Source organism: Bactrocera tryoni, unplaced genomic scaffold (assembly GCF_016617805.1).
Source record: "Bactrocera tryoni isolate S06 unplaced genomic scaffold, CSIRO_BtryS06_freeze2 scaffold_25, whole genome shotgun sequence".
Classification (NCBI taxonomy): domain Eukaryota; kingdom Metazoa; phylum Arthropoda; class Insecta; order Diptera; family Tephritidae; genus Bactrocera; species Bactrocera tryoni.
The window spans coordinates 30,683,402-30,709,705 of record NW_024395977.1 but is presented as its reverse complement, the minus strand read 5'-3'; the positions used below and the strand labels follow the sequence as shown (position 1 = coordinate 30,709,705).

The following is a 26,304-nucleotide window of genomic DNA, read 5'->3' as shown; positions in this document are numbered from 1 at the left end:
ATATTGTATGATCTTTTGATCTTTTTTGTTTTATACTCTGCTTTGAGCGTATAGCTTCTGCACGTGTGCCTTGTAGTTTATCTTCATCAACCATATTCGGAATTTCTAATGATAGAGGTGCTTTTGGTTTAACATCTCTTGATTTGTCAGATTGCATTAATTTGAATTGGGTTTGAAACTTTTAGCTTAAAATTCTTGTTCGATAACAATAACAATTATTTTTTTTTAATGTGACTGAAAATTTTTTGAAGTGTATCAATGTATCTTCAGTTCACTCGCCCTTCTTTTGTATATTTGTATCTGTAAACATATCAAGAACGCGAAAGAAAAATGCAATAAATAAAATTGTTTGTATGTATGTATTTATTTTCATATGTTTTATATGTAGCATATGATGTTTTCGTTTTTGTATAGTTTTGATCGTATCATTTGTAGTTAGGTATAATTCTTATATATATTATGTATATATGTAAGTAATTAGTAAATATACCCTGCCAACCATGAGCGGGTAAAAAACCAGATAATCAGTGGGTAAGCCTGTGGGTAATCAATAGGGTAAACATGTGTAGTTTGCCATAGCCCGAGCGAATATTCTACCCACTCACGTACGTATACATGTGATCATACATCTTTGTTGCGCTCATTCAGCAGTGCCATATAAAAAAGTATATCTGTCCTGCTCTAATATCCCCAATGGACGGCTGATGCAAGGTTGCGTTTTCTCTTTTTAAATAGCAGATGCAGGGTTGCTTTTTAAACAGCTGATGCAGGGTTGCATTTTTTGATTCCTAATTTAAAAATGTATTAAAATTTCAAAGAAAACGTTTTAATTTTTAAATTATTAATTTTATTATTTTTATTAAATATTTACATAAAATTGTAATTTATTGTAATTAAATATATTAACGCTAACATTTCATAAATAAAAATATATTTAATTTAAAAAAATAAATTCATCTGAATAAAGATTATAAAAGACAAATACCTGAAATAAAATAAAGGTTATTAATATCTGAAAATAAATAATAATTACATTGAATTTGTAATATCTAAAAGAAAAAGAAAGATTAATTGTATAAAATGATAATAATATCTGAAAAAAAGATTAATGTTATCTGAAAGAATAAAATATATTAAATCAAATAGAATTTACTCTGAAAGCAAAGATTTATTAAATAAAAATGGTGATAAAATGTGAAAAGAAGAATAATTAAATAAAAATAATAATAACATCTGAAAGAAAAGATAAAAATTATTTGCTAATTTAAAATAAAAAACAAACATTTGTTTTCACATATTATATTAGATTCTGCAGGCCGCCTTAAACGCATAAAATACATTCTATGTATGTATGTACGACATGCGTCTTTCAATCTTTTTTTTTATTACCCTTTTTGGGATTTTCTATTGTCACTATTGACAATTATGTTTTCTCCTTCGCACTCATTCAAATAAATCAAGAAATGAAACAAACTTTTTTTCATCGCATTTAGGTAAACAGAAAATAACCCGAAAATGTGCGTTGGTGTTAGTGTATAGAGAAAAAATGTGTAGCTGTATTGGAATATTTGTCACAAGCGGGTAGCCATGGTTGGCAGGGATATAATGAGCGAAGTGCACGTAAATATATGTGTGTATGTATACGCGTATTCATAATTGTTTGATGAGAGCGCGAAAGAATTGTAATAAATATTTATAATTTATATTTATATATGTTTGTATGTATATATTTTTTCAGGATGGAGTCATGTGTAGAAGTTCACGCAAGTGAGGCTAGTTCTCTAATCGTCATTCACTTGGGAGTGGCCAGAAACGATTCTTTTACATATGACTCAAGCAGCTCACGACTTCCGGTCTTTGACCAAGTATCCTCTGGGTAGCCTAAGAACATCCTTTTGAAGGCGAGCTAAAGTGAGAAGGCGAAACATCGCCTACATAGGGTTGTGAACTGGGTTTGGGACCCGCCACGTAAAAAAAACACCCCAATGAAAAGTAGCAACCAGCCTCGGATGAGAGACCCCCTTTGATGACGACCTTGGCAAACGAAATAAAGACTACGAATGTCCAGAAGAATGTCCGGTCCCTTAATTGGGAAGGTGCCACTGCCCAGCTGGTTGCTGTCCTTACGAAAATCAAGGCTGACATCACCGCCGTCCAAGAAATGTGATGGACGGAACAAGGACAAAGATGAGTAGGTCCTTATGCATTTACTACAGTGGCCATATAAAGGAGCGCAAGTTTGGTGTTGGATTCGTGGTGGGAGAGAGACTCCGTCGACGAGTACTATCATTCAATCCGGTGAATGCCACAATCCGCATCAAAGCGATGTTCTTCAACATATCGCTGATTTGCGTCCATGCCCCGACGGAAGAGACGGACGATGTGACCAAAGATGCCTTCTATGAGCGCTTGGAGCACACCTATGAGCGCTGCCCCGCCACGATGTCAAAATCGTGCTTGGCGACTTTAACGCCAGGGTGGGCAAAGAAAGTATCTTTGGCACGACGGTAGGTAAATTCAGCCTCCACGAAGTAACATCCCCAAATGGGTTGAGGCTGATTGACTTCGCCGCGGCCCGACATATGGTTATCTGTGGTACTAGATTCCAGCAGAAGAAGATACTTCAAGCTACCTGGATGTCTCCGGATCGAAAAGCCACCAACCAGATCGATCACGTTGTGATAGACGGAAGACACGTCTCCACTGTTCTAGACGTGCGTGCGCTCCGAGATCCTAACATCGACTCGGACCACTATCTTGTTGCAGCCAAGATTCGAACCCGCCTCTGTGCAGCAAAAAACGCACGCCAACAAACACAAGGAAGGTTCGACGTCGAGAAGCTGCAATCACAACAGATAGCCGAACGATTTTCTACTCGACTTACACTCCTGCTCTCTAGAGCACTCGTCAACAACTCGGTATAAGGGAACTTTGGGACGGTATTTCAAAATCCTTACTTACAGCTGCAGCCGAAACCATTGGTTTTCGGAAAATGCAAGAGAACAGGTGGTACGACGAGGAGTGCGGTGTCACAGCGGAGAAAAAACAGACTGCCTACCTCGCAACACAGAGTTTCAAAACCGGAGTATACTCTTGTAGAACCTCTAAAGGTGACCTAGTCACCGATGCCCAGACCATACTTAAATTATGGAGGGACACTTTTCCAGCCTGCTGAATGGCAGTGAACGTACAATGCCAGGAGAAGGCGAACCCGATTCCCCAATCGATGACGATGGAGCAGACGTTCCAATGCCCGACCATGAAGAAGTTCGAATAGCAATTACCCGCCTGAAGAACAACAAAGCGGCGGGCCGATGGATTGCCGGCCGAGCTATTCAAACACGGAGGCGAAGAACTGATAAGGAGCATGCATCAGCTTCTTTGTAAAATATGGTCAGACGAAAGCATGCCCAACGATTGGCATTTAAGTGTGCTCTGCCCAATCCATAAAAAATGAGACTCCACAATCTGCGCCAACTACCGTGGGATAAGCCTCCTCAACATCGCATATAAGGTTCCATCGAGCGAATTGTTTGAAAGATTAAAGCCCACCGTCAACAAACTGATTGGACCTTATCAGTGTGGCTTTAGACCTGGAAATTCAACAACCGACCAGATATTTACCATGCGCCAAATCTTGGAAAAGACCCGTGAAAAGAGAATCGACACACGCCTCCTCTTCGTCGATTTCAAAGCTGCTTTCGATAACACGAAAAGGAGCTGCCTTTATTCCGCGATGTCTGAATTTGGTATCCCCGCAAAACTATTACGGCTGTGTAAACTGACGTTGAGCAACACAAAGAGCTCCGTCAGGATCCGGAAGGACCTCTCCGAGCCGTTCGATACCAAGCGAGGTTTCAGACAAGGCGATTCCCTATCGTGCGACGTCGCACTCGCGACTTGGCTCTCTCGTCACTGTTGACAGTCATAACTTTGAAGTTGTAGATAATTTCGTCTATCTTGGAACCAGCGTAGACACCACCAACAATATCAGCCTGGAAATCCGACGCAGGATAACTCTTGCCAAAAGGTGCTACTTCGGACAATGAGTAGGCAATTGGGAAGCAAAGTCCTCTCTCGACGAACAAAAACCAAACTCTATAAGTCACTCATAATTCCCGTCCTGCTATATGGTGCAGAAGCTTGGACGATGACAACAAGTGATGAGTCGACGTTTCGAGTTTTCGAGAGAAAAGTTCTGCGAAAGATTTATGGTCCTTTGCGCATTGGCCACGGCGAATATCGCATTCCATAGAACGGTAAGCTGTATGAGATATATGACGACATTGATATAGTTCAGCGAATTAAAACACAGCGGCTACGCTGGCTAGGTCATGTTGTCCGAATGGACGAAAACATTCCAGCTCAGAAAGTATTCGACGCAGTACTCGCCGGGGGAAGCAGAGGAAGACTTCCACTCCGTTGGAAGAACCAGGTGGAGAAGGACCTGGCTTCGTTTGGAATATCCAATTGGTGTCACGTAGCGAAAAGAAGAAACGACTGGCGCGCTGTTGTTAACTCGACTATAATCGCGTAAGCGGTGTCTACGCCATTTAAGAAGAAGATATATATATTTTTAATTATATATTTGTTTGTATATTTTTGTATAAAGTCTATGGGAAAAAAATGTGTAAGGGAAATGAGAAGAGCATAAAGGTGAGTACGATTGCGGTATCTTTTATGTAGCGCGAGAAATATGATAATCTCTAAGGAAATTTATGTACATATATATGTAAATCTCTTTTAGCAGTGTATTGTTACTATTTCTTTTTTCTTCTGCCTTTGCTTAGTATTATTCACGATCCTGGATCCTGCTGTTTGCTTCATTAGCTTTAGGGGTAACGCTGGAGAATCTGCAAGTATGTAATACTTGACTTATTTAAAATATTAGTTTTGTGGTATGTTTCGGGACGCAAACTAAGCATATAGGCAGGTAGTTTTTTTTTATTTAGTATTAATGTATCTACATTATACATATATATATTGGAAAAGTTTGAGGTAATAGAGCATATACTTTTGGTGCGACTATGTACGTATGTATGTAAGTTGGTAATAGGTATGTGTCGGCGCACCCTAATAGTGTGTGGACGTTGGTGTGCATGTATGTATGAGTGTATGAGTATTGCTTGCACACGATTGATCAACTGATTCACGGACAATTGACTACAGCCTACTAATAACGAAAAGAGAGATTACAAAGAACTAACAGTAAAGAAGAGAAAATAAATCAAAAACAAAAAAACCTGCATTCTCTATGCTCGCCCTGATGTGGGGTATTTATGCATTACATTGTAGTTAGCTTTTAGTTAGTTCATAAAAGTTAACTAGAAATGTGTTTTTTGACTACCGAATTGCTGGCAGGGCGTCTTTTGCTTTTAGACGTATAAGCGATCCTTCTTGTTGCTTTATTAGCTCAAGGGGTTTCGCTGGAAAATTGAAAGTATGTATGTAATACTTGTCTTTTTAATTTTTCTTTTGAAGTTTATAATGGGTGTTTAGTTACACAAATAAGCAAAGACAGATATAACCGAACTATTTTGCGGTTATTAACAACAGTTCGGTGATATTTTTGTAATTAACTGTGTACCGTAATACCGACAAACTGTACTGAAACACCGTCAGCATATGTACATACATACATATGAGCATACCTATTTGATTTTATATAATTTAATATCAAATGGAACGGATTCGCTTTGTTTTCTGATAAGGGTGTTGAGTAATATTTATGTATGTACGTATGCTCTCTCTTTTTTGCTCTCTCTCTATCGCTATTGTTCCTTGTTGTGTGTCTCACGCTGTCTCTGTTGAATTGTAGTTCTCTTCCTCTTCTCTTGTTTGCGGGTTAGACTCTTTCGACTTATTATTGTTCTTGTGATTTTTATATTATTTGTTATTTTTAAGAGTTGAGGTATTGATCTTTGTTTTGTGTTACTTCGTTCCCGTTTATTGCAATTTGTTAATATCTGCCCGCACTGGTTTGCACTTTTTAACTTTTCTTTTTTTTCCTTTTACGTGTATGTATGTATGTATTTAATTTTTATTTTTCGTTTTCTATTTTACTTTTGTGGTGTTTAGCTTCGGTGCCTCCCTAAAAGGCTCGAAGGACCTCTTGTACAATTGAGGCATTTGTATACTTAAGTACGGAAAGTACCTATAAATCGAATGTGAGAGCGCAAACACACGAGATTATTTAAACGTTATAAAAATTTATTATTCAATATAATAACAATTATTGAAATAATACGTCCTGTTTATTCTTTAAAAAATATTTTTATTCCTGGGGAGTCACCATACACACACATAGCGCGAGTTGCGTCGTCAAACGACTCCACCACTGTCAAACTCGTCAACACACAAAAAAAGACAAGTATTTTTTAATATTTTTATTTCTCTGAAATGTAAGTTGAATCTTCAGATTCAACTACATACATATGTACATATATAAGATATGCCGGGTCGTTGATGCTGAGGAATGTCAAGTCAGCACAACGGCTTCAGGTAAATTTAGGAAATAAGATTTTTGTAAAGAATAAAATGATGATTAATAAACTGGACGGCAAGCCGCTCAGTACGGTAAACCGGAGTTTTATTATATCGTAATTGGCGCAGTCGAACGGAACGATTCCATATTCTCTCTCAGCTTCGCTCAGCTAGCAAAGAAAAGCTAAATAAAAGCTAAATAAATTATTATTAAACAAAAGTACTGTTATTAAAAGAAAAGTGGCAAAGATACAGCTAATTATATAAATCCCAAAGCAGAACAAAATAATACATTTGAGTTGGAAAACTATAGCAAAAGCAAAAACATAATTCAAAAAGTGAAAGAATTTGTGAAAGTGCAAAACAAAAATTATTTTGAGAAAAAATAAAGAAAACTGTTGAAAACCCTAAAAGTGAGCTCTAAAATATTCCATTGGATTACTGCATTTGGATTACCTTTAATACAAAAACAACTACATCAACAGCAGCAACAGCGGAGACAGCAGAAGCAGCTTTAACAAAACAAAAAACAACAGCAGCAACAGAGAAGACAGCAGCAGCAGCTTTAGCAAAACAAAAAAAAAAAAAAAACAACAACAGCAGCACCAACAGCAAGGTAAAATAATATCCAACTAATAATTTAGTAATTTAAGTAGTAGTTTTATTTGAAGCCATTACTTTCTTTGTAAAAAAAAAAAAAAGAAAAAAAAAAAATAAAAAATAAAAAAAAAAATAAAAATAAAAAATATGGCAGAGCAAATAGAAATGCTAACTCGATGCTTGGCATCGTTAACACAGATAGCTTCACAAAATGCAGCAATAAATCAGCTTACAATTAGGCAAAGAGTCGAAAAAGACTTAAGATATGTATCTCCCTTTGAAGGAATTGTAAAAAAATTGCCATCCTTCATTGAAGCAGTTGACAGGGTACGAAGGGACTATGTAGAACAGGAAGAAATAGTATTCAGGGTTATTTATGATTTGAAAATTGGTGGATCAGCAAAAAATTTTTTGCAAATAAACCCACCTGAAAATTGGGAAAGTTGTAAAACTAAATTAAGGCAACATTATAGACCCACAAAAAATCAAATGTTGATCACAAAAGAAATTTCGATTCTTAAAGTAAATAGTATAGCGGAATTAAGTAAAAGATTAAACGAAATCGTGGATGATATAACAGAATATAGTGCACTAAGCGAAAATGGTGACACTATGAGAGAAATTTTTTCGGGAATGCTAATTCAGCGAATAAAGCAATTAGCATCAGGGACATTTGCACACATCGGTCACATCATTAACGGAAATGGCGAATGAAATTTATAAATTTATTGGGTTGGATGAAGGAAATCTAAATCCTTATCTAAAAAAAGGGGGAAACAGTTTTCAAGCTAATACCAAAAATAATGGTGTTAACAACAAAAATTTCTATTCAGGACAATATCGTTCACAAAATCAAAATTTTCTGAACAACAGTATCGTCCACAATCCGGACAACGTCAAATAAACCTTCATGGACAGCAATCCAATCAAACAAGACAGCCTCGATGGCAAAATCGTACAAATTATTCAGAACAGGTTCGAACAAATCAAAATCATTATAATTACTCACAACAGCAAAGAAATTCAACAAATCAAAATCATTATAATTACTCACAACAGCAAAGAAATTCAGTAAATAGTAGACAACAAGTACAAAATAGGGGACCAAGAACCCATGGACGTAGACACAATGAGTAGGAGAGGTGATTCACAAGAATCAAACACGAACGAGGAGTTTTTTACAAATTAGCCTCGGAATCATCAAACAAAATTATAATAATATTAACATTTTTTGAGAAAAAATTTTATGCTTTGGTCGACTCAGGTTCAACCATAAGTATAATGAAAAAATCTAGTTTCGAAAAATTTAAATTACCAGTGCTTGAAAGTGAAAGCACTTTGGTGAATACTTTAGACGGAATAATTAAAACGCCAAATGTTAAGGTAAAAAGCCCTTGTCCAAAAGAATTCAAATACCCAGAAAACGCCAGAATGAGATGGTTATTAATGGATTTTAATAAACCATATGATTTGTTAATAGGAAATGATTTCCTTTTTAAAAACGTCAAAACCATTGATATCGAAAAAATGACAATAATTTTGAAAAATGGTGTGAATCTTCCATTCTCTATGAAAACTATGCAAGAGCAAGTTTATTCATTAGATATAAGTGAAGTAAAGAACATCAACCTTGATCATTTAAAATCAAATGAGAAAAAGGAAATCGAAAAATTATTAAAGCATTTCAATAAACTTATCTATCGGGTGATTTTTTAAGAGCTTGATAACTTTTTTTAAAAAAAAAACGCATAAAATTTGCAAAATCTCATCGGTTCTTTATTTGAAACGTTAGATTGGTTCATGACATTTACTTTTTGAAGATAATTTCATTTTAAATGTTGACCGCGGCTGCGTCTTAGGTGGTCCATTCGGAAAGTCCAATTTTGGGCAACTTTTTCGAGCATTTCGGCCGGAATAGCCCGAATTTCTTCGGAAATGTTGTCTTCCAAAGCTGGAATAGTTGCTGGCTTATTTCTGTAGACTTTAGACTTGACAGCCCCACAAAAATAGTCTAAAGGCGTTAAATCACATGATCTTGGTGGCCAACTTACGGGTCCATTTCTTGAGATGGTGTTCTCCGAAGTTTTCCCTCAAAATGGCCATAGAATCGCGAGCTGTGTGGCATGTAGCGCCATCTTGTTGAAACCACATGTCAGCCAAGTTCAGTTCTTCCATTTTTGGCAACAAAAGTTTGTTAGCATCTTGGTTGACATGTGGTTTCAACAAGATGGCGCTACATACCACACAGCTCGCGATTCTATGGCCATTTTGAGGAAAACTTCGGAGAACAATTCATCTCAAGAAATGGACCCGTAAAGTTGGCCACCAAGATCATGCGATTTAACGCCTTTAGACGCTATTTTTGTGGGGCTGTCAAGTCTAAAAGTCTACAGAAATAAGCCAGCAACTATTCCAGCTTTGGAAGACAACATTTCCGAAGAAATTCGGGCTATTCCGTCCGAAATGCTCGAAAAAGTTGCCCAAAATTGGACTTTCCGAATGGACCACCTAAGACGCAGCCGCGGTCCACATTTAAATGAAATTATCTTCAAAAAGTAAATGTCATGAACCAATCTAACGTTTCAAATAAAGAACCGATGAGATTTTGCAAATTTTATGCGTTTTTTTTTTAAAAAAAGTTATCAAGCTCTTAAAAAATCACCCGATATAAAGAAGGGGACAAGCTCACAAATGCAAAAGCAGTAGTTCATGAAATTAAAACAGTTACGGATCAACAAATAAATTCAAGAATTTATAGATTACCTCCAAAACATGAAGAAGAAGTAAGAAGACAAATTTCTGAATTAGAGGAGCAAGGGATAATTAGAAAAAGTCACAGTAGATATAGCTCACCTATTCTAATAATACCGAAAAAGATAGATAATTCAGGAATACAAAAATTCAGGCTAGTGGTTGATTATAGGAGGTTAAACCAATTGACTGTAGACGATAAGTATCCTCTACCGAATATCGAAGGAATCTTAGATAAATTGGGAAAAGCACAGTACTTTAGCACCATAGATCTAGCAAAAGGTTACCATCAGATTTTAATGGCAGAAAGGGACATCCAGAAAACAGCTTTTGTCACTCCGGCAGGACTATATGAATACGTCCAGATACCTTTCGGGTTGAAAAAATGCCCCAGCTACTTTTCAGAGATTTATGAATGACATATTGAGGGAATATATAAATAAAATATGTGTCATTATATTTAGATGACATATTAATTTTTTCAACTTCATTAGAAGAGCACATAAACTCATTAAAAAATTTTTGAAACTACAAGAGAATAAATTAAAAATACAGGCAGATAAATGCAGTTTTCTTCAAAGAGAAACTACATTCCTAGGACACATTTTAACAAAAGAAGGCATCAAGCCTAATACTGATAAAATTATAGCAATTCAAAAGCTACCAATACCAAAAACTGAGAAACAGTTAAAAGGATTTTTAGGAGCAACAGGATATTATCTAAAATTCATAAAAGATTATTCTAAAATAGCTTACCCCATGATAAAATATTTGAAAAAGGGCAATAAAATAAACTCTAAAGATCCACAATATATTGAAAGCTTTGAAAATTTAAAAGCACTCATTTCATCTCACCCAACTCTCAAATTCCCAGAGTACGACAAAGAATTCAGTATCACAACTGATGCTAGTGACTATGCTATTGGAGCAGTGCTTTCACAGCAAGGCCAACCAGTATGCTATATTTCAAGAACTCTAAACAATCATGAGCAAAAATATTCAACGACAGACAAAGAATTTTTAGCGGTAATTTTCTCTATTACATATTTTCGACCATATAGATATATATGGCAATAAATTTAAAATAATAACCGATCACTGTCCGATCAAATATCTTGTTAATAAATATAAAGGAAAAGAATTTTCTCAACGCCATCAGAGATGGTTATTGAAATTACAAGAATACAACTTTGAAATAGAATATTTAAATGGAAAAAATAATGTTGTAGCTGATTTCTTGAGTCGAATTGAAAACTCACCAAAAATAAAAGAAGGTAACGACAATGAATCAAACTTAGAATTGTCAGAAACAATTCATTCAGCAGATGAAGAACTGTTTGAACACTTTCCAATTAAAGAAGAAATTGTTAATAAATATAAAATTCAAATTATATTAACATATAGACACAAACAGCAAATGCAAAGACTCCATGGAAGAAAAATAATTGAAATAAACCCAATGGATGAAAAAGAAGAGAACAAGGAAACATTAAAAAAATATATAAAAGGAAACGGAATTGTAGGAATATTTTCAGAAGTATCTGAAGCAGATTACCATAAAATACAAAAACTACTTATTGAAATGTTTGCTCAAGATAGAAGTTTAAAATTTATAAAATGCACAAAAAGAGCATCAGAAATAGAAGAAGAAGAAGAACTACATAAGCAAATATCACTATACCATACAAAAGAATCTATGCATAGTGGCATAAATGAAACCTATAATACATTAAAAGATAAAATATATTTTCCAAAATTCAAAAAGAAATACAATTGATAATAAATAATTGCCAAAAATGCCAACAAATCAAATACGATAGGAAACCCATTAAACCTAAATTTCACCTAACTGAAACTCCAACCAATAAAAATGAGATACTTCATGTAGATATATTTCATTTCAATAAGCAATCATTTGTAACAGTAATTGACAAATTAACAAAATTCGCAGCAGCTTACAGAATAACAGACAGAAACTGGAGAGCTAAAAAGACAATAATTATGGAACATTTTGCATGAAATTCAGTAAACCTAAAAAAATTATTATGGATAATGAGTTTAGAGCAGAACAATTAATACAATATTTAAATGCCGAAAATGTAGAAGTCCATCACACAAAACCAAATAGCCATACAGGAAATGCAGACATTGAGAGACTGCACTCAACCTTGTTGGAAAAACTAACAGGAATTGAGGACTCTAGTCTTTCAACAGAAATGAGGATACAAATTGTTATATGCAACTATAACGATAGGTACCACTCAACTATCAAATGTTCTCCAAGGGACGCCAAAGAAAACATTTGTCCATCCATATTACAAGATAGAATAAATACAGTAAAACAGAAAACAATAGCCAAATTAAATCAAAACAGAGAAGAATATATAGAAAACAGACAAACAGGACCAATTAAAACTACAAAAAAGAGTACGGCATAAGGATCAACCATATTTCAGAATATTTCCCTTACAAAACGTCCATCCGGCAAATATAAAAAAGACCAATGAAATTAGCAAACATAGAAAATCCAAATGAGGATGATGACGATTCATTCAGTCTAAGGGCATTTAATGGAGATAATAACATTTAATTTTTTTTTCTACATATATATACATGATTTTTTTTTACCCCAGTGGGTAAGGGGTCTTTCTAGAATATACCCATGGTAAGAGATGCCTGTCGTAAGAGGCGACTAAAATCCAATTTAAGTTTTTTTAAATCAAAACCTAAAACGGTTATACATTTTTACTTTTACAGATGACGATAGTAATTATTTTTTTAACAATAATCATATCATTGGTGACAGCACTTTTTGCAAATTACACCAATAATAGAAGATGCGGGGTATACAATTATACAAACAGCGGACATAGAAATAGTTAACGAAATAAGTACAGTTATACATACTATAAATCCGAACAAGATAGCAGACATAGTTGATCAGGTTAAAGAAAATATTGAAAAACTAAATATTGAAAATAAAGAAATTTTGTTTGATGAAATAAAAAATATAAAAGCAAAAATCACATCAATAACACCGAATATCAAAAAGAGAAACAAAAGAGGCTTGATAAATATAGGAGGAATAGCATATAAATGGATGTTTGGAGTCATGGATGATGATGACAGACAAGACATTTTGAACCATTTAAAAATTATTGAAGAAAATGGCCATAATGCCATTGTAAATTTAAATACACAAATAGTAATTAATGAACATTTAAATAGATCACTAAACTTATTAAAAGGAACTATAGAATCAGATAGGAAACAAATAATAGAAACTTTAAATATAATAAACAAAGAGGAAAATAGAATTGAAAGTAAAATTTTGTATAATGATGAAATGAATAAACTAAAATTCATAGAAAGTAAAGTTCAAGAAATACAAAATAATATAGCGGCGGCTAAATACAATATGGTACATCCAAGTATGTTAACTAGGGAAGAAATTGAAAAATACGAGATTGATTTTTACAAACTAAAATTATCAAAAGTAGGAGTAGTAGTATACAGAAACGATACAATAATATTTGCAATTCAGATACCAAGAACATTTTTTCAAACTAAGATTCAATTAATAACCCCAATGCCAAATAGAAATAAATTACAAATTATTGAAAAAGAAAAATTCGTTATAAAAATTGGCGAAAACTATTTTGATTATGTAGAAAATAAAGCATTTAAAAATCTAAAATTGAGTAAAAGCTGCATATTTTCAAATACTTGCGAATTTAAATATAATAACAAAACATCAATACAAGAAATAAGCGATGACACAATATTAATAAGAAATGCAAAAAATGATGTAATAAAACAAAACTGCGATGACAGAAAAATTGTATTAAAAAATAACTATATAATCAAATTTGTAAATTGTAAAATGGAAATTTTAAAACATGAATTTAAAAATAATAAAACAGAATATATTCATACAATTATATACCCTGCCGAAAAATTAAACCAAAGTTACACACCAAAATTAACATTCAATGATATTGCAATAAAAAATATAGAAAACATAAAAGAAATTGCAGAATTAAAATACCATAAAAATGTATCATATGGTATTAATATATCATTGATAATCATTGTAATAGTAGTAGTAGCAATCCTAGTAATAATATTAAAGAAAAAAACAACAAAAATAAAAATTGTAAATACAAGAACTCAGGAGAGTTCAAACAGTAACGCTGGGGGAGTTGCGTCGTCAAACGACTCCACCACTGTCAAACTCGTCAACACACAAAAAAAGACAAGTATTTTTTAAATATTTTTATTTCTCTGAAATGTAAGTTGAATCTTCAGATTCAACTACATACATATGTACATATATAAGATATGCCGGGTCGTTGATGCTGAGGAATGTCAAGCCAGCACAACGGCTTCAGGTAAATTTAGGAAATAAGATTTTTGTAAAGAATAAAATGATGATTAATAAACTGGACGGCAAGCCGCTCAGTACGGTAAACCGGAGTTTTATTATATCGTAATTCGCGCGAAAATACTTATCCGTATCCTTCTGGTTTTGGACGGATGGACTACGACTCATTGTTGGCGATACGATAGACTCGGGTATAAGCGAAAGAGATATCAAACATTCTAGTTCACGGATGGAATCTAATGAGAAGATGTCGTTCGGATGTATCTGTTTTAATGGTTTGGGTGGTGAGTACTAGAGTCGACTCTTTAATGGTCGTGTGGTTGTTGTGTTGTATGATGAGCAGTGTTAGGTGCTGATTATGATGCGTGTGTGTGTAGTGGTGTGTGTTATGAACTGTTGTGTGATGATGTGTTGTGATTTCATGTGATGTCGGATGTGGGATGTTATGGAAAGCTCATAAGTCATGTGAACAGTGGCTATTCTAAATGTGCGATTTTCATCGCCATAATTTTCAAGACCTATCACCCTATCAAATTTCCTATCATACTGCAAATGATATTTCAGTGACATTTCATCACAAAGAACTGATATGAACTTTTGTTCGAACGAAAATCCCTTACTCCTAAGTTGATGCTGCTTTGGGTGCAACATGGGAAACGAGGCCAATCTGTGACAAAATTATGTAAAGTGCCGAGGGAAAACTCAGTTGGTGCTTCAGGTAGCGGTAAGCAATTGGCGACATTTTTTTCTGTCCCTGTTGTCAGACCCCTATCTGTTTGCACGGCTTTATCACTATTCTTCATTAGTTCCTCCTCAAGAGGTGGCAGAAACTCTAAAATTATATCGCGGTCTTCATTTTCTAAAAGCGGAAGCAGCTGCCTCGATGCACCGTTTGCATGTGAGGCAAGGTCTTTTTGGGGAAGAAAATCTTCTACGCCCATTTCTATTTTCAAAAAAAGAATTTGGGGCGTTAAATATTAGCTCAATAATTAAATTATTGTCCGGAAGGGCTCTCGGACGCAATTTTTTTGCGTTACGCATTTCTTCAGAAAAATGCCACTCACACGCAAAAATATTGTTAGGTGTTTTTTCATCGAGATCTTCAAAAACATCTAAACGTTTGAGCTAACATTTACGCCTATTATAAAATAATATATAATACACGAAATGTTAAATATAATCATAAAATATATATAATAATAATAGTTCCTAAAAAATTAACTTTTATTTTAATAAACCCGTTCAATATTTAAAAGTTCGATATTTTTCGATTTTATAGCTATCATAAATATTCAAAGACAAGTCGTTACTAAATATAATATATATAATATATATTATATTAACACTTCTTACTGTTATCGAAAACTTATTTTTAACATCTTCACACTTGAAAATATACGGAACTTCATTTAAATTTTACTATAATCCGAAATCCAAAATTACTATTTGAATTACAATATCGAAACACATATTTCAGCAAATTATCGAAAACCATTTTTAATTAAATTCACGGTTTCGAATTTTCCACAAAGTCACCTAAATATGCTTATCACTTTTTGCACTATTTAATGTTTTTTTAATTACTTACCGTTCGAGATTCGTTCCACTGTTTGGAAAATTAAAAACTCTTCCTCGCTGCAGCCAGCAACACACTTTCTCCGTCCGTCGTCTCTCTTTTCCAATTGCTAAACGTCAAAATCAGCTGTTCGAGTTCAGGAGGTTTTGATGTTTAGCAATTGTCCTCTCACTTCCAATAAGAGATGAGTTGGACATCTCTTTATCTCTGGTGTACTTTGTTGCTTTCACAATGCACAAGCAGAGATTGATGCTCGTTTATTTTCCATTAAATTGAAAGTGTATTTCGGGGAACAACCGAACTTGGCAAGTGTCAACTGAAATCATTACCATCTCTCCTATTTTTTGCAGTCGCTATCAGTTTGCCATAGTAAGTTGTAAATCACTCCGCGCATAAGTATTACTGTGGAAAAAAGCAATGATCATAAATGAAGTTTAAAAGGGAAAAGCTTCAAAAAAAGACATTATTAAGAAATTTGGAATTCCTTCCAGTAGCTTATCTACGGTTTTAAAATAAAAGGATAAGCTTTTAACCAGTGTCACAGTTAATGCATCCAGTATTAAACGCAAGAAGCTTCGAATTTGAACCTTTGAGTTCAAGTTGTTTGTTGAAATGGATATACGTCGCACGAGGTAGGAATCTTCTTCTGTCTGGGCTAATGCTGAGAAAAAAGCAAAACAATTCGCTAAAGCATTGGGCCACGGAGAATTTGAAGTAGGCTGGCTTGAAAAATTTAAAAATCGTTACGGCATTGTTCAAAAAACATTGTGCGGTGAAAATCCAAACTAGAGATGAATGGGTAACGAATGTCTTGCCAAATTGTTAGAAAAATAATTTTTAAGTGCTTACCAAATAAAACGATTGCGTTTCAAAATGAGAAGTGCTTTGGGGGAAAATAGCAAAGAGATGATTATTGTTATGGTGGTATGCAATATGACCGGTTTTGCTCTTTGCTGAGATGTTAAAGGCCAATTGAAAAATATTGAAATTGCTTTTTTCCCACCCAACATGATCTCGTTACTTCATCCAATGGATGAGGGCATAATTTGTAATATTAAAACGCATTACAGAAAAACCAATATTTTGTTACAAATGGAGGAGAACGAACCTTCCACGCGCATAAATTTGCTGGATGCCATACGAAAGTGAAGCAAAATGTGGGATCTCAAAGTAAAATCCAAGACAATTGCGAACTGTTTTAGAAAAGCAGGATTTGTAAAAGTTGGCACAACAAAGAACAATAGTATGCCTTGGCGCGGAGAAAACCACTATCCCAATTCGCCTTTTTAGAGTCTTCATTGCTTCATTTCTTCACAGTTGCTAATATTAATGCAACATTTAAAGACTACAACAATGTTGACTCTGATATCATCGAAAGTGTTCAAGAAAGTTTTGGAGTACCAGCTATCTCATGTAAAGAAACAATCATAAAGAAAATCTGTGGCTAATAATTTTCTGATGTACATTATTACTTCTCTTTTAACAGATTCAGATGAATACACATAGGGACAACTTTCTTCATCCGTTGAAGGTTTCCAAACCTATTTGGAAATGAAAACCTACGCCAAATACTGTGTTTAATTCTTTAAATGTATTAGCCAATTATATTGAAGAAGAAAAGTTGAAAAATGAACATACTTCAATCCAAAATAACTGACTATTACAAATAAAAAATGTTGAAAGGAACAAAATTTTTTTTATAACTGAGTAAATATCCAGCCCCTTGGAACTCCTTATAAAGAGTTTCGTCTGTATTAAGTAATTGTTAACTTAAATTCTCCCACTTTATTTTAAATATCATCAATATATTCGTCAAATTTGTATTATCACCTTCAGGCATTGGTAAATCGTTTACTTTTTTCAGTAATTCCGTCGACGGACTCGTCGCAATGCCCTGACTATTTCTTCTAATCATACCCATTATTGTCTTAAAAGCCTCCGAGTAGGTGAACTAAAGGCAACACTTGAAAATATGTTAACCAATTTCTGGAAACATTACAATTACGACAGTTAATTGCTCGTCCGCAAAGGCTGTACAAAATGCTATAAGAAGTTGTTCCATTAGTTGTTCTGTATTCATTATTAGCGATTAGAAGGATTGAAGTGGCTGTTCTTTGTTTTTACTTTTTTTATACATATCCATTTAACGATTTATATAATAGTACCAGGGGTCAAATCATTATATCCGTGAACGTATCACTTGTCACGTAAATAACTGTACCTCGAATTACGACTTACGTGATCTTAACACTTCTATCGTAATCTGGCATCATGACATACGTGGACGAGTATATAAGCGTATCCCAAGAATGACAGAAACAAGATTGCGCAATGAAATTTCGGGGTTGACTTTACCAAGTTTGTGGCAGATGTACCCTGCCAAATTGTCAGGTCCGTAGTTGTTGAGAATCTCTAAGTCATCATTTTTTTCAGTTGGGTAAGTGGAGTTTAGATCAACTGACACACGTTGAAAAATATTACCTACAAAAATATAATAAACATACATACTGGAATAAATTGTTAGTTAAGATTATTAATATAATTAGGATAAGAAACAGTGCTTAGTATGCAAATCCCTTAATTTTTCAATCTATGTATGTGTAATGAACTTTAATATATTTTGCAACATACTTTTTAGAATTTGGGCACTTACCTAGCCGTTGTTGAAAATGCAGTTAAGGTTTTGCTCCAAATCATTACTGTGGAATTCCGAGGTTTTAATGGAAATCCAAAGGCGTTTAATTTCTGCTAACTGGTCGTTTTTGCACTTATCAAAGTTCTAACAACATTATTCAGCCTTTGTCTAAAAAGAATAAGAAATACACATACTTATTTAAGAAAAAGATACTTCATCAATATCAATTAGGACTAACATTTCTGTTTCCAAATGCAGTATTTTCTCGTCTTTCTCATCGATGCCCTCCTCTCCTGCAGTTTGAGGTACCTCTCCAACCTCGTCTTCTTGAATTACTTCAACAGGGCGGTATTCTACAACATTGTTGTTAACATCTCTTTTTTGGAACGAGACTCCATTCTTTTCTGCCATCCATTAGCCTCTGCAGGAGCAGTGGTTAACGTGGGAAAAGCGCTAGGTAGCAACTTAGTTGGATTCCGCGAACTTAAACCTGCAAGAGTAGTTATAAAAGTAAAATTATTGTAATCAAAATGCTATAATTACCCATTTCAAACTGCAAGTTTCTTTTGAAGGCTTCTGGCGCGAAGTGCACTTCACAAATGCATGCATTTTTAACATCCGTCCGTATTACGACAAAAATGAATCCATTGTTTTACTACTGCTTTATCTTTAGGGAAATGGAAAAATCTCCATTTCGTAGCACAATTTTTACCATTATTATTATTACACCCGAACACTGCGTAACGCATTTTAAAAAATATAAAATTTCACAATTAATACAACACTTGAAAACACATTCTGTTGCGCCAAGCGACATCTTTTGTAAATCTAAATCTAAATTAGAAAAATGAGATATAAAATTATTATTAGAACTTATGAAATTGAACTTATAAATATTGAATTGTACAAATAGCATACTTACCTTAATAATACATTTATATTACATTTATTTATTTCTTACCTTAATTCTATTACAATATTTAACGAAAGATAATTACTTACCTCTTGTATTTACATTACCACTAGCTTAAGCCGTTAGTTTTAAGATTTAGGCTAAGCAATTCCAAGAACGGAATAATTGAAGCATTGTATTAAGAAACGTGAAATCGAACGGACGTGTCCTTTTCATTTGTCGGAATCTTTTTTTCTCGTGACAGGCAATTAAGCTTTTAATTATTCGCGCATTCCCAGTTTTATTTTTTCGCATCTCAAAAACGCTTGAGATTTTTCATGGCGCCCGAGCAGGGACTAAGTGCGTGAGCTTAGTATATTTTTCATTACTTTCGTTTTCGTTTCTTAACTAATTGCCTGTCAATTCGTTTCGTTTTCGGTCCTTCGTGAAAGTGAAGTGGAAATAAATTAAACATAAAAAAGAGAAAACAACACCTAAAACAAATATATATTATAAAGATTTCAAAAAGACACAAAAGAGGAAAAATAATTATAAAACATAAAACACATAACTAAAGTGATAACAAAAAGAAAAAGTGGCGTGAAAAGTATTTAATACTTATATACATACATACACAAAAAGGCTAAGTGACAAGCATAATTTACATACATACATATTAGGCTGTTCTTACTTTGTATGGGAAAATTATTTTATTCGAAATTTTTGTCACGAAAGCTGAAAATAGTTGAGACTTGATAAAAAAATGAATCTACGAAAATTTATAGTGCCGATAGAAAATTCTATTATTAATTGCACGTCAGTCATACCCCAATGGTATCTTCGTTGAATTATGTATGATACATTACAAAAAATTATTTACATTTCACAAATTATTATTTTATATTGCTTCATTCGAGTTTATTTCGTCTCTTACTATATCAAATTATCAATGCATTGAATTAAGAAAACAATTTTTTTGTTAAAATCAATTTCCAAAAACTATATTTCTCAATTGATGACAACTTACCATTTCGTCTAGACGCCTTTTGCTAACACTAACGTTAATGTTTTGGTATTGTTTGCACTATGATTCTTGGATGAGCAAGATAGTACCGTTACACCGTCTCGGCGTCAATGCTTTTTGGCGTTTCTCATTTTACGGTGAGATCATTCTGTTTATATTTACAAGCAAGAAAGAGTGATTTGAAGTGAAATGGATTTAAGAAATAAAAATAAAATATTTTTGGTTGGTTCGATCAACTTGAGTATTCTGGGCTCGAAACTACCATCAAATAAGCAAGTGCTACAGGTACTTTTTTTTAATATTCGTGTAGTAAAGTTATCTGTGTGTGAAAGTGCAAATCTTGTAATTCGAGAAGTACTAATATTTTGGGAAACGGCTCGTTTGCCCACTAAAGAAAAGCACCATTGCACTAAAAAAATGCAAAAATTGTATGTCGAGTGGCGTTTTCTGCAGAAAAATAATAAAAAGTCCGGTGATTCTTAGCGTGAAAAAGAAAAAGCTTTTGTTAAAAATTTGGACAATTTATTTGATGTTGCGCATGCAGATGTTATGAAACTCGTAAAGGTTGAAGAAGATAGGCTTTTTCTTGTAGGAAAAAGACAGCAGGGTCGTGTTGGTTACCTTGGATCAGTCGATTTTAATTTATGTCAAGCAGAGGAAAAAAGGCAAAAAAGAAGGCATGAACGTAGGGAGCGAAATATTGCTGAACAAAAAATTCAACCGGGAAAAATATCATTTAGCAGTATTTCTGATGATTCAAACAAAGTGGATAGTGATCAAGCCGAAGCTATACCGTCACTGAAGAAATCGAGAGTAGTCAAGAGAGGCCAAAAACATTTTATAACGGCAAAATTAGTTTCTGTCCAAGATCGATGCCAAGTAAGTGTACGGAATGCAGTTTATATATTACAAGTGGTTGCAGAAGCTCTTGGTCACAATGTTGACGACTTGGTTATAACTCAAACGTCAATTTATCATCAAAGAAAACACCTGCGCTCTGTGCAAGCTGAGCTGATTAAAGAGAAGTTTAAATCATCACTTCCGCCATTCCTTGTTGTGCATTGGGATGGTAAGATGCTGCCATCATTAAGTAAGTACAAATTTGATTTTATTTACAAAGATTAGAGGCAGGTATCTAAAAATAACATACATTTTATAATCAAGATGTCCATGATAAGAGTGCTGAGCGGTTGCCAGTGGTTGTTTCAGGAATGGACCATGACCAACTTCTTGCCGTTTCAAACATGTCAAATTCAACGGGCAAAGAACAAGCAATAGCAGTATATAATGCGTTGGAGGAGTGGAATGTATCGGAAAAAGTGCAGGCATTATGCTGTGACACTACAGCTTCAAACACTGGCCGATTGAGTGGTGCCTGTATGCTCTTAGAGCAAATGCTTGATAGAGAGCTGCTTTATCGCCCTTGTCGACACCATATATTTGAGATAGTACTGAGAGGAGATAAGATAAGATAAGAATATTATTGAGGTTCTGCACCGCGACCTAGGGTCCATTGTGCCCTCTCCTGTATCACATGACCTCCCAAAGCCCCAGCAGTCTGAAAAATTCCAGTAGTTTGCCGGGCGCTAGTGAGGTGATGTGATCGCTGCTGATAAAGATGGAATCCAGGGTCTTAAGCCTTTTTCCACAGATTGCTGTGCAATGTAGGATAAAGTGTGCTGGTGTTTCCTGTTCCAGGTCGCAGAACCGGCAGTTAGCACAGGAGACCATGCCCATGTTGGACAGGTGCTTCCTGAGCTTACAGTGCCCTGTGTAGACTGCGACGAGGATTCGGAATTTCTCACGGGGGAGGTTAATTAATTCCTTAAACCTGGAGAGGTTATATCCTCCTAGGAGCAGCTTGGCGTGGCGCATACTTGCTGCCTGCCGCCTCCTCCGTGCGGAGCAGCTTCTTAAGAGTGTGGGGTCCTACTGCTACGAACGGCTCTAGTCCCCACATCTTGGACGCTGCCGCCGTGCGGGCCAGCTCGTCAGCCTTCTCGTTTCCTTCTACGCCCAGTTGCACAGGGACAGGCGGTTTAGCCTTCCTATGCATTCTTCTACTAAAAGCGATTCGGTCTCGTGCGATGAGATCGCTTTTAGTGCCGCTTGACTATCGCTGAGAATAGCTATGCGCTGGTTACGATAGTTGCGGCTGAGGTTGATTTCAGCGCACTGACTGATGGCAAGAACTTCAGCCTGGAAGATGCTTGGGAAGCAGCCCATAGGTATGGATAGCTTGGTTCGCGGACCCGCAATACCTGCCCCAATGCCTTCCGGTGTTTTCGAGCCATCTGTGTACCACTGAATGGTACTGTCTTCCAGCAGTCTTTCCAGCGTGGAATCATTCCACTCCTTCTTACTGCCTAGAGTTACTTTGAAATGCTTTTTGAAGTTTATTTTCCTTGTTGTGCCGTCTCTTCGGAGGAGGGCCAGCGGTGTGCTCTCCGCTAGAGCGTCCATCTGTCTAGAGGACATTATCTTCCCTTTCCCGCAGCCTTCTGCTGACATTAGCAGCATGGCGTGCTTTGCTGCTAGCTTGATCACCTGATGCAGCGGTGTGAGCTCTAATAAGACTTCCAGTGCCACTGTGGGGCATGTACGCATTGCCCCCGAAGCACAGACACATGCAAGTCTTTGCAGCTTTGACAGTCTCTGAATCACAGAGGACTGTGCTGCTTTGGTGGCCCAGGCAACCGCTCCATAGGTGACGATGGGCCTTACTATCATGGTATACAGCCATCTCATGATGTTTGGCTTGCATCCCCATGATCTGCCGGCTAGGCGTCTGCAAATCATAAGTGCTCTAGTTGCTTTGGACAGCGTTAAGTCCAAATGCCTGCTCCATTTCAGCGTTGAGTCTAGGGTGACGCCAAGGAATTTGACCTCCCTAAACATTTCCACCTCTGTGCCTCCAATTGTTTGGGTCCTCAGGCCCGGAAGAGATCTCCGCCTAGTGAATGGGATAACGGTGGTTTTTGCTGGGTTGATGTTTAACCCTACCGTGTTACACCATTCCTTCGCCAAGTTTAAGCCCCTTTAAACAATGTCACAGAGAGTGTTCTCAAATCTTCCTCTCGCCATTATGACAATGTCGTCCGACAGACAGAGGATTCCATTGCTGGTGAGCAACTCGAGTAGTTCGTCTACTATCAGGCTCCAAAGCAGAGGGGACAGTACTCCACCCTGTGGGCAGCCCCTCGTGGTGCCAAAGCGAATTTTACTTTCTCCCACTGTTGTTTCTGCAACCCTAGTGCGCAGAAGGGCTTCTATCCATCTGCGTATCGAGGGGTTCACGTTCCTTCTCTCGAGTGCTTTGATGACGCTAGTGTGAGACGCATTATCAAAGGCACCCTCGATATCAAGGAAGGCGCAGATCGCAACCTCGCCATTATCCAGCGAATCCTGCAGCTCAGACGCGTGTTGGTACTGAGCGGTGTTTGTAGATCTACCCGCCCTGTACGCGTGTTGTCTGGCATGTAGGGGTGCAATCTTCAGCGCTTCCGATCTAATATGGTTGTCTATTACTTTTTCCATCCCCTTCAGAATAAAGGACGTGAGACTAATAGGCCGCAACGATTTGGCTAACGAATAGTCTCTTCTCCCTATCTTGGGGATGAAAATCACTTTTGCTATTCTCCACGGCTCGGGGATATACGACATCGCCAAGCTGTCTCTCATCAGCCCCAACAGGTGTGGTAGGAGGATGTCCATACCTTTCTGCAATAGGGCCGGGAAGACGCCGTCCACTCCCGGTGACTTGTAGCTCGAAAAGGAGGCCAGTGCCCATCTGACTGAGTCTGCAGTGAACAGGTTCCTTGCAGTCAGCCAGTCTGAGCGATCCGGCCAGCGTGTGACCAAGGTTGGGGTTAGGTCAGCTTGAACCGTCTCCGGGAAGTGCGTTTGTAGGAGTGTTTCTGCCCTCTCCTCCGCGCTTGTCGTATATGTCCCGTCCTGTCTCTTTAGGGATAATACTGTGTCCGTCTTACCCTTCGACAACGCCTTGTGCAGTCGAGCTGCCTCCGGGGTCGAGGAAACGCTATCACAGAACTTCCTGAAACTGTTTGACTTGGCAAGCCTAATCTCCTTGTTGTAGGCTGTTAGGTGCTATTTGTAGTCCTCCCAGCTGCCTGTGCGCTTGGCTTTGTTGAACGCCTACGCACCTTGAGTCTGAGGGCTAAGAGTTTACTGGACCACCAGGGGCAGCCTTGTTTGCTGGTGGTCGCTTTCAATGGACAGGCACAATGATAGGCGTCCACAATGGACTGGTTTATGGCACTCAGTCTGCTCTCCAGTCCAACTGTGGTGGACATAACATCCGCCTGCTCCACTACACTTATATTCCTACTTAAGATCTCTTTGAAAGTGCCCCAATTTGTATTTCTAGGGGTACGAGTCGGAGGTCGGTCCCCGACTACCACCCTCAGAGCAAAACGAATGATCCTGTGATCTGACAGTGAGGGCTCTTTTGATATCCGCCACTGCGAGATCAACCCGATCATGTTGTCATTGCTTAGGGTAATGTCTAGGACCTCCCTGCGGACACTTGTTACGAAGGTTGGCTCACAACCCACATTCTCAATGTTAATATTATTACTAATTATGAATTCAAGCAGTGACTCACCCCTCATGTTGCAGTTCGTGCTACCCCCTTCCGTGTGATGAGCAGTTGCGTCACATCCTATGGTCAGGGGGAGATTGTTGGATTTACAATACTCCGCCAGACCAAGTATCGATGGGGGGGGTGCTGTGGCTGTCTCTCCCGGAAAGTATGCGGATGCAAGTACGAAGTCCGATCCTTCCTTGTCCTTCACCTGCGCCGCCACCAGGTCTTGCGTTAGAAACTCTGAAATACAGAAAAAGTCTATATCGGCTCTAACGACTACACAAGATCGGGGTCTCTCGCTAGATCCCAGATTACCTTGCTCCTTCTCATGTTGAGGCCTCTTACCTCTCCTCTGAACACCCAAGGTTCCTGGATTAGAAGGATGCCCAGGTTATTCCAGATGAACCTCTTCACGATGACTGCCGATGCGTGATGTAGGTTCACCTGGGCCACTTCTATGCCGGTGCTGGAGCCTACAGAATCGGTTCCATGAGAGACAGGTCCCCGTCTTCGTCCTCTTCATCGACCTGCATCTCCAGCCCTTCCAAAAACTCCTGGGTGGATGGCATCGTGTCTTCTCGCTCGTTGCTCTCGTCTGCATCCGCGGCGGTGGTCGCAACTTGCCCAGCCGAGATGGGTTCGTTGGGGGATTCCGCCGCTGTCCGAGTTACGGGTGGAGCTGGTGCTACGTTCATCCCCGTCTTAGCTTCTTGGCTCGTGGACGCAGCCTTGGGCCTCCATGGCCGCACCACAATCTTGCCGAAGCGGAAATTCAGTCTGAATCCCTTCAGCCTTATATACTTGTAGGACTGGTTGTCCATCGTGATGTTGAGGTTCCACCCGGAACCCTCAACACTGCTTGCTACAACTTTCCACGCCGAGGTACTTAAACCTTAGTTCTGGTTTCTCACCAGACTGAGCGCGAAGTCGTAGCTTTTATCTGCACTTCTCGGAAAGAACGCCACCATGTTGTGTAGTTGCGGTATTTCTTCCCCTCTCCTTACACACAGGGCCGGGCCCTTCCAACCCACTAGCCTTGGCGTGATCTCCTTCAGCCAGGTGGCCGACTTCTCGTCCTGGCAGTCGACCAGCAGCATGCCGCCCTTGAAGAAAATGCCGTTAAAGGCGCCAGTGAAACTGTCGCCGATAGACATGGCATTTACCAGGCAGTCCTGGAGAGCTGTAAGTTGCTCAGGCCCTAGGGCCTCCGCCGGGTAATTACGGGGCAACACTGCCATTCGGATGCTACTTACAGCCTCTGAGTATTTACGGCTCGCGGTACTTATTGGCTGCTGGTTGGGGTTGGAGCGCTTACCACTGGCCTCCTGTGGTTTATCTTCCCGTATTCTCTTG

The 26,304-nt window shown here is 37.2% G+C and overlaps 1 protein-coding gene across 1 annotated transcript in view; it reads right to left on the bottom strand.

The window, feature by feature from the left end:
- The window catches only part of LOC120780867, a 50,405-nt gene extending 25,415 nt beyond the window's left edge, over nucleotides 1–24,990 (bottom strand). Inside the window, exons 1-2 of the mRNA XM_040113101.1 lie at nucleotides 24,970–24,990; nucleotides 15,807–16,196 (exon numbers count right to left, since the gene is read on the bottom strand). The gene's annotated coding sequence lies outside the window, so the exon portion shown is untranslated. The remainder of the gene's footprint in view (nucleotides 1–15,806; nucleotides 16,197–24,969) is intronic.
- Nucleotides 24,991–26,304: the final 1,314 nt, after the last annotated feature.